This window comes from Manacus vitellinus, unplaced genomic scaffold (genome assembly GCF_001715985.3).
Source record: "Manacus vitellinus isolate BGI_N305 unplaced genomic scaffold, ASM171598v3 scaffold_23_pilon, whole genome shotgun sequence".
Lineage (NCBI taxonomy): Eukaryota > Metazoa > Chordata > Aves > Passeriformes > Pipridae > Manacus > Manacus vitellinus.
In genome coordinates this window covers 10,492,698-10,508,343 of record NW_021939718.1, presented here as the reverse complement: position 1 = coordinate 10,508,343, position 15,646 = coordinate 10,492,698, and positions in this window count along the sequence as shown.

Genomic DNA, 15,646 nt, shown 5'->3' with positions numbered 1-15,646 from the left:
TACACTGATAATTATTTAAACATTTCTGAATACAAGTAGTTTTGAACTCAAATTAACACTAAGAGCCATGGCAAAACCCTAGTTACTTCGTTTAATTATTTGCACACACACATACGCATTTTATTATTAGAATAAATAACTCCTTTGTTGTAATTTAGTGCCTTTTTTATTTCCATGTAATACTTTCAGTGATTTAATCATTCATTATACCTCTAAAACAGGATGGTCACATCTCATGGCAAGGAAATCTAAGTTTATGACATGCCAAAGGTCACTGAACAGTTATTGGGGTTACTGATTGACTTTAATGTTTTATAGTTCCGTCAAAAAGTTGTATTGCATATGTGGCATTCATGCTTTATAAAATTGATTTAGCTATTGGATCACTTTTAAAGCCCTTAAAAGAAAAGACTGTCTAGACAAAGAGAGGACTATAAAATGTTCCTGCAAGATTACAATCAACTTTAAGGTTTAATGACACACTTTCTACACAGTATTGCAATCAAAAGGAAAGCAAATTAATACTATAGATAGCTGTCACCTGGAGTGGGAGAAGAGCTTATTATATTTTACATGTAAATGACTCTTTTATTTCTGTCATCATCATCATCATCATGGCTGGGCTTCGTGAACGAAGATTTGCGAAGGCTCTATCCACATTTGTTGCATGCACGTTGTTGACTTATGAGGCCAATACGAGACAGACATATCCGATTGCACAAGGCACAGCAGAAAGACTCCTTAGATGGTGTATTCTGCAGAACACAGTTCTTTCTGTGTTGCCTTTTCTCCTTGAGAGTGATCCTGCGTGTGTTCTCAAAGGAAGCAGTAGCGTTATAGATGGTGTTTCTCCAGACCTCCCGATTGGAGGCCAGAGTAGACCAGTTATGTTGATCAATATGGCCAAGGCTGAGATGTTGTTTCAGGGAGTCCTTGTATCTTTTCTTCGGGGTTCCTCTCTTGCAGCAGCCAGTGGCAAGTTCACCATAAAGCAAGATCTTAGGGAGGCGGTGGTGCTTCATCCTTGAGACGTGCCCTGCCCATTGCAGCTGTGTTCTCATCAACATGGCTTCTATACTTGTGACTGCTGCTTGCTCTAGAACAGAAGTATTGGTCACATAATCTGACCAGTGGATGTTTAGGATTGTTCGGAGGCAGCGTTGATGGAAGTGTTCTAGGAGACGCAGGTGGTGGCGGTAGATGACCCATGATTCGGAACCACATAAGAGAGTAGACAGCACTATGGCTCTGTAAACACTGATCTTGGTGCTTTTCTTCAAGTGTTTATTATGCCATACTCTTTTGTGGAGTTTTCCAAAAGCACTCTATGCCTTTGCTAACCTGTTGTCTGTCTCTCCGTCAATCTCACCATCCGAGGAGATGAGGCTGCCTAGGTAATTAAACTGCTGGACTGATTTGAGTTCTGATTGGCCAATGGTGATGTGGGGATGATGGGGGACTTCCTGAGGTGCAGGTTGATGGAGAACCTCTGTCTTCTTTAAGCTGACTTCCAGCCCAAAGAGCTCAGCAGCATCTGCAAAGCAGGATGTTAAACGCTGCAGAGCTGCTTCTGTGTGGGCAACAAGGGCGGCGTCATCAGCATAAAGCAGCTCCTGGACAAGATGGTTTAAGGTCTTGGTGTGGACCTTCAGTCGCCTTAGATTGAAAAGGCTTCCATCAGTACAGTATCGAATGTAGATACCGTCCTGATCATCGAGGTCTGCCGTGGCCCTTTGGAGCATCCTGCTAAAAAAGACTGTGAAAAGGGTAGGAGCGAGAACGCAGCCTTGTTTCACACCATTCTTAATTAAAAAGGGCTCAGAAAGTGTGTTGCCATATCTGACTTGGCCGTGCTGATCCTCATGGAGTGAGAGGATCATTTTAAGGAACTTGGGGGGACATCCTAAACATTCCAAAATCTGCCATAGACCTTTTCTGCTCACAGTATGGAAAGCCTTGGTGAGGTCAACAAAGGTTACATAGAGACCTTTGTTCTGTTCCCTACACTTCTCTTGCAGTTGTCTGAGAACAAATCCCATGTCTGTGGTGCTCCTGTTGGCTCTGAAACCACACTGACTTTCAGGTAGCATTCCTTCTGCTATAGCGGGTATTAGTCTGTTCAAAAGTATTCTTGCCAGGATTTTGCCAGCAATGGAGAGCAGAGTAATACCACGGTAATTTGAACAGTCTGATTTAATTCCTTTCTTCTTATACAAGGTGATGATGACTGCATCACGAAGGTCAGATGGTAGTTCGCCGAGTTCCCAACAGTGCACCACAAACTCCTGAAACTTGGTGTGGAGTGCAAGGCCCCCATGTTTCCAGACTTCAGGTGGAATTCCATCAATCCCAGCTGCCTTGCCGATTTTCACCTGCTGTATGGCCTTGAGGGTTTCTCCTAAAGTGGGAGCAGTATCCAATTCATACTTTACTGGTTGTTGTGTGATGGACTGAATTGCTGAGTCTTGGACTACACGGTTGGTACTGAAGAGAGTCTGAAAGTGTTCAGACCATCGATTCAGAATGGAGGTTTTATCTGTCAGAAGCGTTTGACCATCAGCACTGAGTAGAGGGCTTTGTACCTGGTATGTAGGCCTGTATGCTGTTTTCAGGGCCTCATAGAAACCTTTGTGATCACCTGTATCCGCGTATAATTGAGTTTTTTCAGCAAGATCGATCCACCACTTGTTCTGGATGTCACGAAGTTTCTGTTGGAGCTTGCTGCATGCGAGACGAAAGGTTGTTTTTCTTGCGTGACAGGATGGCAGTGCAAGGTGTGCTTGGTGGGCGGTTCTCTTCTTCCTCAACAAGTCCTGGATTTCTTGATTGTTTTCGTCAAACCAGTCCTTGTTCTTCTTGAGGGAGAACCCTAAGGATTCTTCGGAGGATTGCAGGATGCTGTTTTTAATATGGTGCCAAATTGTTTCAGGAGAGGAATCTGCAGAATCTGTGGAATGGTTTTCAAGCCTAGTTTGAAGGTTTGCCTGGAATCTGTCTCTTACTGTGGCTGATTGGAGATTGTTAACTTGGAGTCTTCTCCTTGGGATATTGCCCCTTTTAGGTTTGAATTTGAGATTGAAGTTGAGTTTACAGCGCACAAGCCGATGGTCTGTTTGGCATTCTGCACTGGGCATCACGCGGGTATGGAGGACATTGCGAACATCTCTCCGTCGCACCAGGACATAATCGATGAGGTGCCAATGCTTAGATCTGGGGTGCATCTAGGTTGTCTTCAGACTATCTTTCTGCTGAAAGATAGTGTTAGTGATGGTGAGCTGTTGCTCTGCACAGAATTCTAGCAGGAGTCGACCATTATCGTTGCAGTTTCCAACCCCATGCTTGCCTAATATTCCTTTCCAGGCACCAAAATTCTTACCTACTCTGGCGTTGAAATCACCAAGGATAATGATCTTATCATCTGCAGGCACCTTTTGGGTAAGGCGGAGCAGGTCAGCGTAAAATTTATCTTTTTCGGCAGGGTCAGCTTGGAGAGTTGGGGCATATATACTAAAGAGGACAACGTGTCGGTTGTTGTGGAGTGGAAGGGAGATAATGCGGTCAGAGTGACCTGTGGGTAGATTTTCAAGTTTGGGAAGAATAGAATTTTTGATCATGAAGCCAACACCTGAGAGATGCTTTTCGTTTCTGGGTTTCCCTGACCAAAAGAGTGTGTAACTGGCACCATGTTCTCTGAGGCTGCCTTCCTCGTGAAGGCGAACTTCACTGAGAGCAGCAATGTCGATGTTGAGATGAGCCAGTTCATGGGCAATTAGGGCGGAAGGTCACTCAGGACGTCCACTATCCGCAGAATCGAGCATGGTTCTGATATTTCAACATGCTAGAGTTAATTTGGGTACACCTTTGGAGGCAGGTGCATGCCTTTGTCTTTTGATCTTTGCGCGACCACATTGGAAAAAGATGCCCGTTGGCCTGCGGTTAACCAACCGGGTGAAGGTGGAGATGAGCTTTGTTTAGGCCACCTTTTCCAGGCCTCTCTCCGAGTGGAGCAAGCAGTGCTATCCTTGAAAAGGTTGCTTGGTTGTTCAGGGTGCTGCCCCAAGAGACTGTCATCTCCGGTCAGTCTCAAATGACCAATATCCTGAACCGCCTGCATGCAGGGTTGGGTCTGCGGCTCCCAGTGCACCTTTCACCTGCCGTTTCGACCCTCGCCCATCGCTACAGGACTTTTTGCATGTGGGTAAAGCCTTCAAGCCTGTGCAATGGATTTTTAGGTGAGATACAGTCTGTGCGGAACTGAACCCACCCTTTAATCCGGAGGTTCATCTGCCAGGGCCGAGCGAGCTTGGACAGTGGTAGTGAGATCCTCGGGATGTAGGTTTGATTAGAGTGACCTTCTCTTAGATGGATGGCCTTACAGGGCTAAGCGAGCTCCATCTGCCCGGGTTTGAGATTAGAGTTGTCCTTCTCCTAGGATGACTGCCAGAAGGCTAACAAGCTCATCCTGCCCAAGAATGTATTAAATCTGGCCCTATGTTTTTGACCTGTCTGGCATGGGTGACCCTACCGAAGGCATGACCATCGCCAGCATAGCTCGCAACCACACAGGGGCACACAGGTTACGTTCCTGTTAGAACGGTTTGGGCAAGTCTTTCATTTCCTGCTTTACTATCACCTATTTTTAAACAAACATAAGGAGATACCCAGGAACAGCCCTTTGTCCTGCCCACCCTTTCAGGACGTAATGGAGCAAAGCAAACATATCCAGAACATGCCAAGCCTGAGCAATAGCAGCAGGTGAGCCAAAGACAAACAGACAAACAAACAAACTGACCCACCGTTCTGGCCCTTGTACACATCCAAGGCTGTGGTGTTTATCAAGGCTCCAGCTTGGTTGGGACCCCAATCACTCTAGAGGAACCCCACCATTCTCCCTGACCAAAACCTTCCTCCACTATGTTACCATGTGCAGGTGCACTGCACACCTGTGATACTTCATACAGGAGTGCCCTGCTCTCCTTCCCGTCAATCAGAAGACCCCCGTGGCCTGCTCGATACTCCTCCCCTCTCTTTCTCACCCCCTTCCGTTGTACCCCCCTCCACCTTCCCCCCCAAACCTGAAACAGCAAACCTCTGTGTACTCCGAAGCTGCTCTCTCCTCCTCCTTGGGTGTGCAGTAACTTTTATTTCTGTAGTATCTCTTAAAATACATAGGAACTGAGCCAAGCACATTTGACATTGTAACAATAGTGCGTCACTAATAATAGTAAATAGATAAAATACAAAATAAAAAAAGAAAAAAATTATTCTTTTAATCTCAGGACTGCTTTTATAATTGCTTATTTGTTTTCCATTCATGGTTTCATTTTGGTTTCTATTACAGCAGATAATAGGATGAAATAAAAATGGTCCAGATTACAATGCTGTTACTCAAATAGAATAATACTTTTATTCAAAAATTTACTTAGCCTCCTTCAGGGGATTATTCATACAGTACTATGCTTGTAGCGAATGTGGGTAGAGTCCTTCCCAAATCTTCACAAAGCCGAGCCGAGCCATGATGATGACTGTGCTTGTTAACTGGAATTGCTGATAGTTAGCTCTGCTTTGTTTCTGTTCTGTTTAGATTCACATCCTCTGTTATACACACACATATAACTCCTGATTTTGGTGGGATTTGTGGGATTTAGATACCATTACAGTGGTGCCAAAATACCCATAAGAATCTATCTCTTTTTTACAGGAGTCTTACACTCTCAGAACCCACAAATTCATATTAGGCTCACACAAATTCCTCTCAACTCACCTGAAGGTTCTGGAATGGTGTATGGTAGAATAATGTTGTCTAAAGCCAAAGTCACCAGCCATTATGCTCAGACTAATGTTATTCGATTAACGCAGCAATACTTTCTGTGGCTTGCAAACCTAACAGTGCCCAGAAATGTGTATCTGATCTTTAACATGTACAGTTGTCATACCTCATAAAATTTGTATCATTTTAAGTCAAGTAAAATTACCCAATTTTAGCTTCAGAGCTTCAGTTTTCAAAATGTTTAATGTTCACTGATCCAAACGGAGAGTGTATGCTCTGCATACCACACAAGGTCTGTTAAAACTATTCTGAAAAGTTCGCGTGGGTTTTTTTTTGTTTTTTCTTTAACTTTGGACAGAACCTAATCTGAGTAATGAACTGGTAAATGCTGTTCAATTCAAATACAGTGAAGGATATAACTTTGCAACCTATAAACCTTCTTCATGTATGCATGCACTTGGGTATATCAATATGTATGAAATGTGGCTTTTACATTAATCATGCACTTTCTGTTTTTCAGATGTGAAAAGACAACAATTCAACAGCAGCTACAAATACCTGAAATTCAAACTCACTGCACTCACTGCTGGATCTTTTTGGTTTTTTGGTTTTTTTAGGGGTTTGTATGTTTGGGGGTTTTTTGGCATAGAACTTCAAACCATTAATGAGTTCAACTTTAAAGTGTTACATCTTGACAAAGTCATTTCCTTCTGCCTGTTCTTGTGCTTAGCTTTGTATACGAGCATATTTGATGTTTCATCAATACTCTCACGAAGCATGAAGTTATATTATAAAATGCTATACTTTGAAGAGAAAAGGGTGAAAAATGAAACTTGAAAGCACCTACAGATTACAGAATTTTGGATTTTCTGTATTTTCTTTCTAAAAAAAAAAAAAAAAGAAGAAAAAAACAAGGTAAAAATGGAGAGAAATGAAAAATTTTACATTTTTTTGGAAATGCATTCTTACTCTATGTTAATGTCTCCTTCCACTTTCTATGTTTCAAAAGCTGGAAATTATGCAAGTGGGGATCTGAGTGTTGAAAAACCTATTAAAAAGAGTAATTCCTGAACGATTACAAGTCTTTCTTAGTAAATAGACAGATACTTCCCTTATCACAAGATTGCTGTCTATTTTAATACTTACCTCTGCCTTCAAAATATTCTAAAATTAACATGGGCAGTCCATGCCACTTTGTTCAGATCATAAACCAAAGTTTATGTTTATGGTGTCTGTGGGAATAATGAAACTTTTGGAAGGTATAAATTTGCGTTTGAGGACTAGTGAGCCCAATTTCTTTACACCCTGTCAACCATCTTCTAACATGGGTACAGGAGGAAATATTTAATTCTTCTCTCGTTCTATTGTTTACCCAACACCATCTGACATCAGCCAAATTTGAAACTGATCAATCCATTTCACACTCTGGCTTTGCCTAAGCAACTCAGGTTTTATAAAAAAATTTAAATGTCTTTTTCTCTACTCTGAGGTTGTAGGAAATATTAAGAACTTGACTTTTTGCCACTATGGAATTGTTGTTTTGTGTGACGTTCTACGGGTTCTGTAGTTAATAACTTGAGAACAGGCTCATCCACATTACATGACTCAGCATTCCAGAAAAAACAGAGCCAAGAACAAATTGAAAGTCGGAGGAACTGAAAGCTGAAAAGTTAAACTTTCAAGTAGTTTTAGCTTGATCTGCCAAAAAAAAACCCCAAACCAAACCAAAAATCCCTCCAAAAAGGGCACACCACTAATTTCATATATGTATGTATAAACAATGCCATACCCCTAAAAAAAAAAGTTTCACAGTGTAAGAAACATGAAACAAAACTTTTCCCCATTGTGAATTTCAGTTTTGCAGAGACGGAGAAGCAGTCATGCTTTGAATGCGCAGGCTGGGCCAGGAGCAGCCAGCCATGGAGTGGAGCCCCCCTGAAGCTGGTGACCGAAGAGGATCCTGAAAGATCGGGAAGACCTCCTGGGTTGCATTTTCTCTCCCCTCGAAGTGGTGGGGGACAAAAACGGTAACGAGATGCCTGGTCATCTAGCCAAAGGGCTGCAACCAGCAAGCAGACACAGAGCTGGAACTAAGCCAGCGTGAGTCAAGAGGTGGCCGGAGCAGGCTGGGCTGTTCAACCGTGACCTTTGGGAGGCGGCTGCAGCACACAGTCATGGAGTGGCCCAGGATGAGTCGAAGAGGCAGCACCAGTGAATCAGTTGGAATCAGTTCTAGGGTAAGAACTAAACTAAAAGCTCTTCGAACTCTTTGACTCCGGGGAGGAGGGGCGGAAATCCCCAAAGAAGTCTCCCAAGAGCTCGGGTTCAGGGGACGGGACATTCACAGAGCAAAAGCAGGGGATAAATACTTTAAACTTTAATCCCTAGCACTTTGTGCTGCAGACATGGTAACACAGGTGTTCCCCAAAAACCACAGTAATACCCTCAGAGAGAGGTGGCCGAGGAGCAAAAAGTGGGGGTTGACCTCCCACCACCCCCACCCCTTAGAAGAAAGAAGAATTCTAGCTGCAACAAATTAAAACTGCTGCCTTAAAAATAAGAGACACTTAGCCAGGGCACAGAAAATTAATTTGGAAGAGCTGTGGCCTGAAAGTGAAAAAGGACTTCTCCTTTCTTCCTGGACTCTTTTTGAAAGAAAGGAGGGACTTGATCTAATGTAAATGTATTGCTTTACCGTAAAATTTTTACATATATATATATATGTGTGTGTGTGTGTATATAAGTTAATAATAAATTGTAATATATATTCTCCTCCCCCTATACTCTATGTGTGTGTGTGTCTGAAAACTTATTTTCTCATATATTAGAACAAATTGTAACAAACCTTTTAAATTAGCTTTTTGAAATTCCTGTGTTTTTCAAACCACCACATTGGAGGACTCGAAAGAGAATTAAAAACCAAAGTGAGTTCTGAAAACAGTAGAGTCAAACCAATCTGTGCATTGAAGAAATTAAACATTCTGTGCTTTAAATTATGCTTGATGATAAATTTAGTTCTTCTGATAAGACACCATCACTTCTGGATTGTGGTTGTTACTGGAAGTTTTTGTCATGTTTGGAGCACTGTGACGACTAAGTGGCAGCACTCAGTGAGTGATGCTGCCTCTGAGGAAGCAGTTCATGAAATGGAAAGGGAAAAACCCATGGATCTTTATAGAGTGACAAATCATGCCACTTGGCAGGCAGAACACACAATCTTCAGGAAAGAAGATAAAAATATACAGGCATAAATAACTTTTGATGGATATAGAGTAATCAGCAACAAGAACTGGCATCCCTAACATGGTATGAATGGCTTCCTATTAAGCCCAATCCATTAGCTGTAGTATGACAATTTCAAAAATCAAATTCTTATTAATCATAGAGCATATCACATTTTGATGTAATGTGTTTGATATGCTCTTCAATTTTTATCTTTAACTTAGATCTTCAATCCATTTTTCAAGGAAGATCTCATTTAGAAGTGAGCACAGAATTGTTCTGAAGTAGAAGTCCACACTTCTGAAATAAAAAAGTTTTTTTGGACCCTTGTTTCAAAATGTCCTCTAGACTTTTTTGCAGTTGTAAAGACAGAGTTATTGAAAATGATCAAAATCAGAATGAAATTCTAAAACATGAATGAATCAAAAATACATGTACCAATGCAATACATGAATAATGAATATTTAATGGTAGCTCTTTGAGTATTGGTTTCTTGATATGGGTCTTCTTCTAAAGCTGTGTTGCTCTTTATAGCCCTCAAAACCTGCTGATTAATATTTCTTGCATGACTGAGCCAATATTCAAAAATATAAGCTAATGGGATCACTTGCTTTTAGATTTATTTTAAATCATGATTAATAGAAGCTATGTATGTGCACAGTAAAATCAATTTGTGAACTCTTAATGCAGTGTATCCATTTAATCCTAACTATGTTTTTCTCCTTCAAGAGAAAATATATTACAGCTACTTCTGGTCAGTTCTGAAGGTGCAAGTATATTTTCAAAGCAGAGAAAATGTCATTTTTCTTCAGCAGAATTTGAGGTTACTTGTTGTGGGGCCAGATCAAGCACATAGGTAAGCACAGGTGCTGAGGCCCCTCGGGTGCTCTGTCTGGTTCTGGGCCCCTCAGACGAGAGAGACATTGAGGAAGTGGAGTGTGTCCAGGGAAGGCAACAGAGCTGAGAAAGAGTCTGGAGCACCAGGAGTGGCTGAGGGAGCTGGGGAGGCTCAGCCTGGAGAAAAGGAGGCTCGGGGGGGGGGGGGTGGGGGTGGGGGTGGGGGGTGGGGGGAGGGGAAGACGACACCTTCTCACTCTCTGCAACTCCCTGACAGGAGGGTGAAACCAGGGGGGCATTGGGCTCTGCTCTCAGGGAACAAAGGACAGGATGAGAGGAAATGGCCTCAAGCTGTGCAAGGAGAGAGTCAGGTTGAACATCAGGAGGAATTTCTTGCTGGAAAGGGTGGTCAGGCATTGGAAGGGGCTGCCCAGGAACAGAGTCCCCATTCCTGGAGGTGTCCAAGGAACTACTGGATATGGCACTCAGTGATCTGGGCTGGGTGACAAGGTGGGTATTGGGTACAGGGTAGACTCAATGGGTTGGGAGGTCTTTTCCAACCTCAGTAAATCTGGGATTCTAGGATTCTATTTTTCCTTTGTTCACAGAATCACAGAATCATTTAGACTGGAAAACTGTTGTTCTTATCCTTTCTTTCTCTGTAAGCATCCTTCACTCACCTCTCCCAAGGACACTGTGAAAGACATGCCTTTACTTTGACTCCCTATAGATAATTTTCCAGCTGTAGTGTAGGTCTTTTCCTTATATTTTTTCCATTAATTTAGAGTTAAAATGTAATAAATCTCCAAATATCTAATTCGGTTATACTGGTAGCAAGAAGGAAAAAAACCTATGAAGAACAATATCACAGTCTCCTTAAGTTTGTTAACTTTTGTTTGCATTCACAGTTTGTTCTTGCAGTCTGACATCAGACATTGAAGAAGTCTAGAACTGGGTCTGATAAAAGAAAAAATCGATAAGAGGTTTCCTGCTTTTTGCTCATACGAGACATATAATTCAGCTGTTCAATCTATAACGAGACAATTTCTGGATGACTGGAGGAAAAGAGAATGATTTGTGATACCACTGAACCTTTTTGATTTTTAGCTTTTTGTAGATTTTAGAAGCAACTGTAGTTAGCTCATCCTTTTAACACAGCAGTTTGCACATATACCCAACCCTATTACCTCATTTCATATCTAACTTTCTAAATTCCTTTAGCTTGTTTAGACTTTCTTGAAGGTAGACTTTCTTTCTGTTTAAGAACATCACATCCCAGGCCTCTACAAGAAAATACTATGACAGAAAAAGCATCATTCAAAATCCAGAACTTTGGAGGAGCTCCAAGGACTGGACATGCTGTGACAAAGAGGAAGATGAGGAAGAGGGGATATTAGAGACCCCTAATTCAATTTCCAGAAGGATGTGTCAGGGGTAGAACTGGGGGTAGAACTGGGAGGAAGTGGGGGGCGGATAGATCTGAGACTGGGTGGACTAATACCTTAAATTGTGGAAACCCCTGGATGCACACGCACATCCGTATCCCCATGACGGTTTAAGCTTCTGTTAAAGCTGCTCTCTACCTTATCTCTACTAATAACTACCTGGTGAGTCTCTTTTTGGCTCCCTAGCCATTCTGTAAGGCAATATTTGCATTTTTATTTATCATTTTCAAATACATTTCCCACTTGAGAATATCAACGCTTAATTAAACATCTAGCTAATAACGAAGATAAAATCACAGGTAGTAGACTAACATGTTATTAAAATGTGGGGATTTTACCACCACTACCATTAGATAGTAGTTGTTTGACAGTCTGTTTCTTAAAACTTATTAAATCACCCTATAAAACTTCTTTCAAAAAAACAGAGGTCAGTTAAAGATGTTACTTGGGCAGCTCAAAAGAATTTTGTTGTTCCTTGATCCTCTCAGCCAACTTTAATAGCTATAAGCAAATTAGTCACTGTTAGTGATGATACAAGAACTGGGAAGATCTAGATATCTTAAAGGCACACCTCAGCTTTAAAAGTAGTTTCATATTTCTTAATTGCTCTTATACTTTCTACTAATTGCTGCAAAATATGTAACATTTTTCCTTGTTAATTGAAAAGGAAATATTCTTCTCTGACTAGATTTTAAATCAGAAATTAATTTTCTAAAAAAAATTTAATAGAGAACCCATTATATAAATATATGTATACTAGGGTAAACTATGAAGTGTGGATACTATTTTAAAGATAATTAGTTACTTAAATTAAATTTTTTTAATGTGAAAGAGGAAAAATGAAAATGGCAAAAATTATCTTTTTGAGTACACTGCAGTTTCTTACATTAATTCTTTAGACAAAATATTTTGGTACTTCCAATGAAATTATATCCATTACTAGTCTTACAAGTTCAAAGAGACTTTTTTTTTTGGCTCTTAGATTGGTCTGATCTTTTATTTGAAGTGCAAACTAACTACATATTTGCTTAAGAAACATTTACAAACAGAGGGTGCTGCAGCATGTGCTATTTGGAGATTGGTTTCATTAGGTGTATCACACCTGTAATATTATATTTTCCTTGTGCCATTTTTTCCTTCATATTAATAGAAAAATTTTCTTCAGATCCTGGAACATAGGGTTAAACTTTACCTTCAGTCACCAAGGAAGCAATAATATAAGTAGAGATAATTATCTTACAAAAAATGGTCATCAAATGTAAATTAACACATTTTACTAATAACTGGATTTACAAATCTAACTTCCTGTCAATGGAATATCACAGTGTTTAAGTTCAACATAAGGAATATTATAAAAAGGATATTTTTTCTGAATTTTAAACCAGTCCATTAATTTTGTATTTGAGCAAAGACAAAACCTACATCATTATATTTCAGACTTTGGAGGTTCACTGATATCAGAAATGATTTCCTGGACATTTGCCCTTGGATTTGGCCTATCCCAGAATAGTCAGACTTCATTTTTAATGAGTGACTAGTGGATATATGTACTCCTAGTGTATTTTTGTCTGTATGATATCTAAATGTATTTAATTGCAATGTTGATGAATTTGCAGCCAGACTATAACCAATCTGGTGTCTGATTTATGAATTCCTTAGTTAATCTATATCCCTTGGAAAATCAGCAGAGATAGATCAGTCAGATATCTCTGTGGCTAACACAGTAACTTGTTTTTAAATCATTAGGATGATTTAAACTCATGATTCTGGAGGCAGTCAAGAACAATCCTGTTTTGTATGATTTGGCTTCTAAACTCGAAGTTTCACCTACTACTACCTGGTTGTTCATCACCAGTCCACTAGAGGCTGGCAAACACTGTCCCAAGTTCAAAGAAGGGCAAAAGGAATGACCCTGGCAACTACAGGGCTGTCAGTCTCATTTCAGGGCCTGGTAGAATTAGGGGGTAGATTATTTTAGGAGTTATTGAAAAATTCCTGAAGGACAATGCCATCATTGGTCACAGCCAGCAAGGAGTCATGAGGGGAAAGTCACCATGACAAGGTGACACATCTGGCTGATCAAGGGAAACCAGTTGATGTGATCTTTTTGGATTTTAGTAAAGCTTTTGATACTGTCTCTCCCGGGATCCTTCTGGACAAAATGTCCAGCACACAGCTGGATAAACACATCATGTGCTGGGTGAGTAATTAATTGGCTCACAGGTTGAACACAGAGGGTGACAGTGACTGGGGTAACATCAGACTGGTAAATTGTCACTAGTGGGGTTCTACAGGGCTCCATCTTGGGCCCTGTGCTCTTCAACATCTTCATGAATAACTTGGACGCAGGACTGGCAGAGACAATGAGCAAGTTTGCAGATGACCCAAAACTGGGAGCTGTTGAGTCCCTGGAAGGCAGGGAGGCCCTGCAGAGAGATCTTGACAGATCAGAGGGCTGGGCAATCGTCCAAGATTTATGATCACTTTCTGGGGTTTCACTGTTCTTTTCTTGTGTATATGAAGACTAATGGAGGTTAGTCAAAATAGACATTTTCACTAACAGAAAACTTATCTGAAATGTGGGTATGAATTTTGAGTATCTTCTGAAGAACAAGGATTTGGATTATGATCTCATACTCAAAATATAATATCTTGCCATTTGGATAAGAAAAACGGTTCCTCTGGTTTTCATAAAAAAAAAAAAAAAAGAGAGAGAGAGAGAGAGAGAAAGATTCAAAGATTCTAGATGTAGAGTCATAGGAAACGTCATATTATTCCTCCTGACAGACATAAAACCATTTCATTCTTGTCTCTAGAAGACAAGTTCTAATTAGAATTTGCCTAATTGACACTAAAATCTTCATTGTTTCCAAGAGTCATTTATTGCTGCAGGGAATACTAGTGTGTCTTCACTTTGTCTACCTTCCTTAATAGATTATATAGCTATATTTTTTTTAAGTATCACCAACAAAGAATGGAAGGCCAGGACTGACCATCAGTTTGCTATTGAGTCCCAAATACACCTTGTTTTGAAGAAGAAAATGTTGGATGTCATGGCTGTGAATGCACCTGCATGGCCTTTTGGTTCTGAACAAGTCTTTCTCATAGGAGTGCTTTTTATTTCTTTTTTTCTCTCTGAATTATTAAGCTGCTGAGTGTCATTTTGAAGACCAGGACTTTCTAGCTTTGCTGAATGTGGTAAATAAATAATTCTGATTCATGAAACAAATGGATAATTACATCAAAATGAAACAAACGGATTGTAAAACTCAATTATGCCCTCATAAAGAAATAAAACAGACCCTTACAAGGTCAAGGGGCCCTAAACCTCCTTACCATCCTAAGAATAAAATATGGTAGAACTTTAAATCTTCTAGGTGCCTGTTCGTCCAAGAATGCATGAATTATGACTGGTTGTAGAGATAAACATTTAGCTTAGTAAGAAAACCCATATATTAAACACTTAGCAAAAACCTGTAGAATGTATATGTATATGATATAATTAATATGCATGAAGTAGCTAAGATAAATACTAAATGTACACTGTAGTAGACGTGCAGATTTGGGAAACTGGTCCCCATTTCTGTCATCCAGCTGGTTGCTTGCTTTTGCCATATAATAAACTCTTTTTCAAAAACTTATAGAAACTCAAGACTTTGTTTATCACACTGAAAAATGCTTTTTGGATGATGTTTAAAAGACCAACTCTCTAAGGCCACAGCTGGCATCTCAAGAATATTGAGAAAGCAAAGACGTATTTAAAATTGCTTTCTAGATGAGGTATGAGATCTGACATGAGGCAGATCCACCAGTTCCTTCTATTGTAACATTCAGAACAGGTAGTGAATCTATGTTGCATATATTTACCAAATTATATCCAGCAGCATTATGGACTCAGTCAAATTGTACTGGAAAGACATAAACTAAAGGGAGTAGAACAGCAGCAGAGCAGCTATGCAAAACAAATATTAGTATGTTTCAAGGCAGAAACAGCATACTGTTATGCCATCTAACATTGAATTTTTAAATGTGAATGTGACAATTGCACATAGTGACATAATTAGATATCGTCTGTGAAACTGCTCACTCTTCCATCACAAAAGATTGTTTCAGGCCACAACAACACAGTAACTTTCCTGGGGGGAAAAAAAACCCAAAAAACGAAGCAAATTTCAGCCTTCTTTGAAGGTAATTCCAATCATCCTTCTCCAGACTGAACAATCCCAACTCTCCCAGCCTTTCCTCACAGCAGAGCTACTCCATCCCTCTCATCATCTTGGTGCCTCCTCTGGACTCACTCCAGCAGCTCCATGTCCTCCTTCATGTGCTGGGCCCCCAGAGCTGGACCCCTTACACCTTTCGGCCACACTGA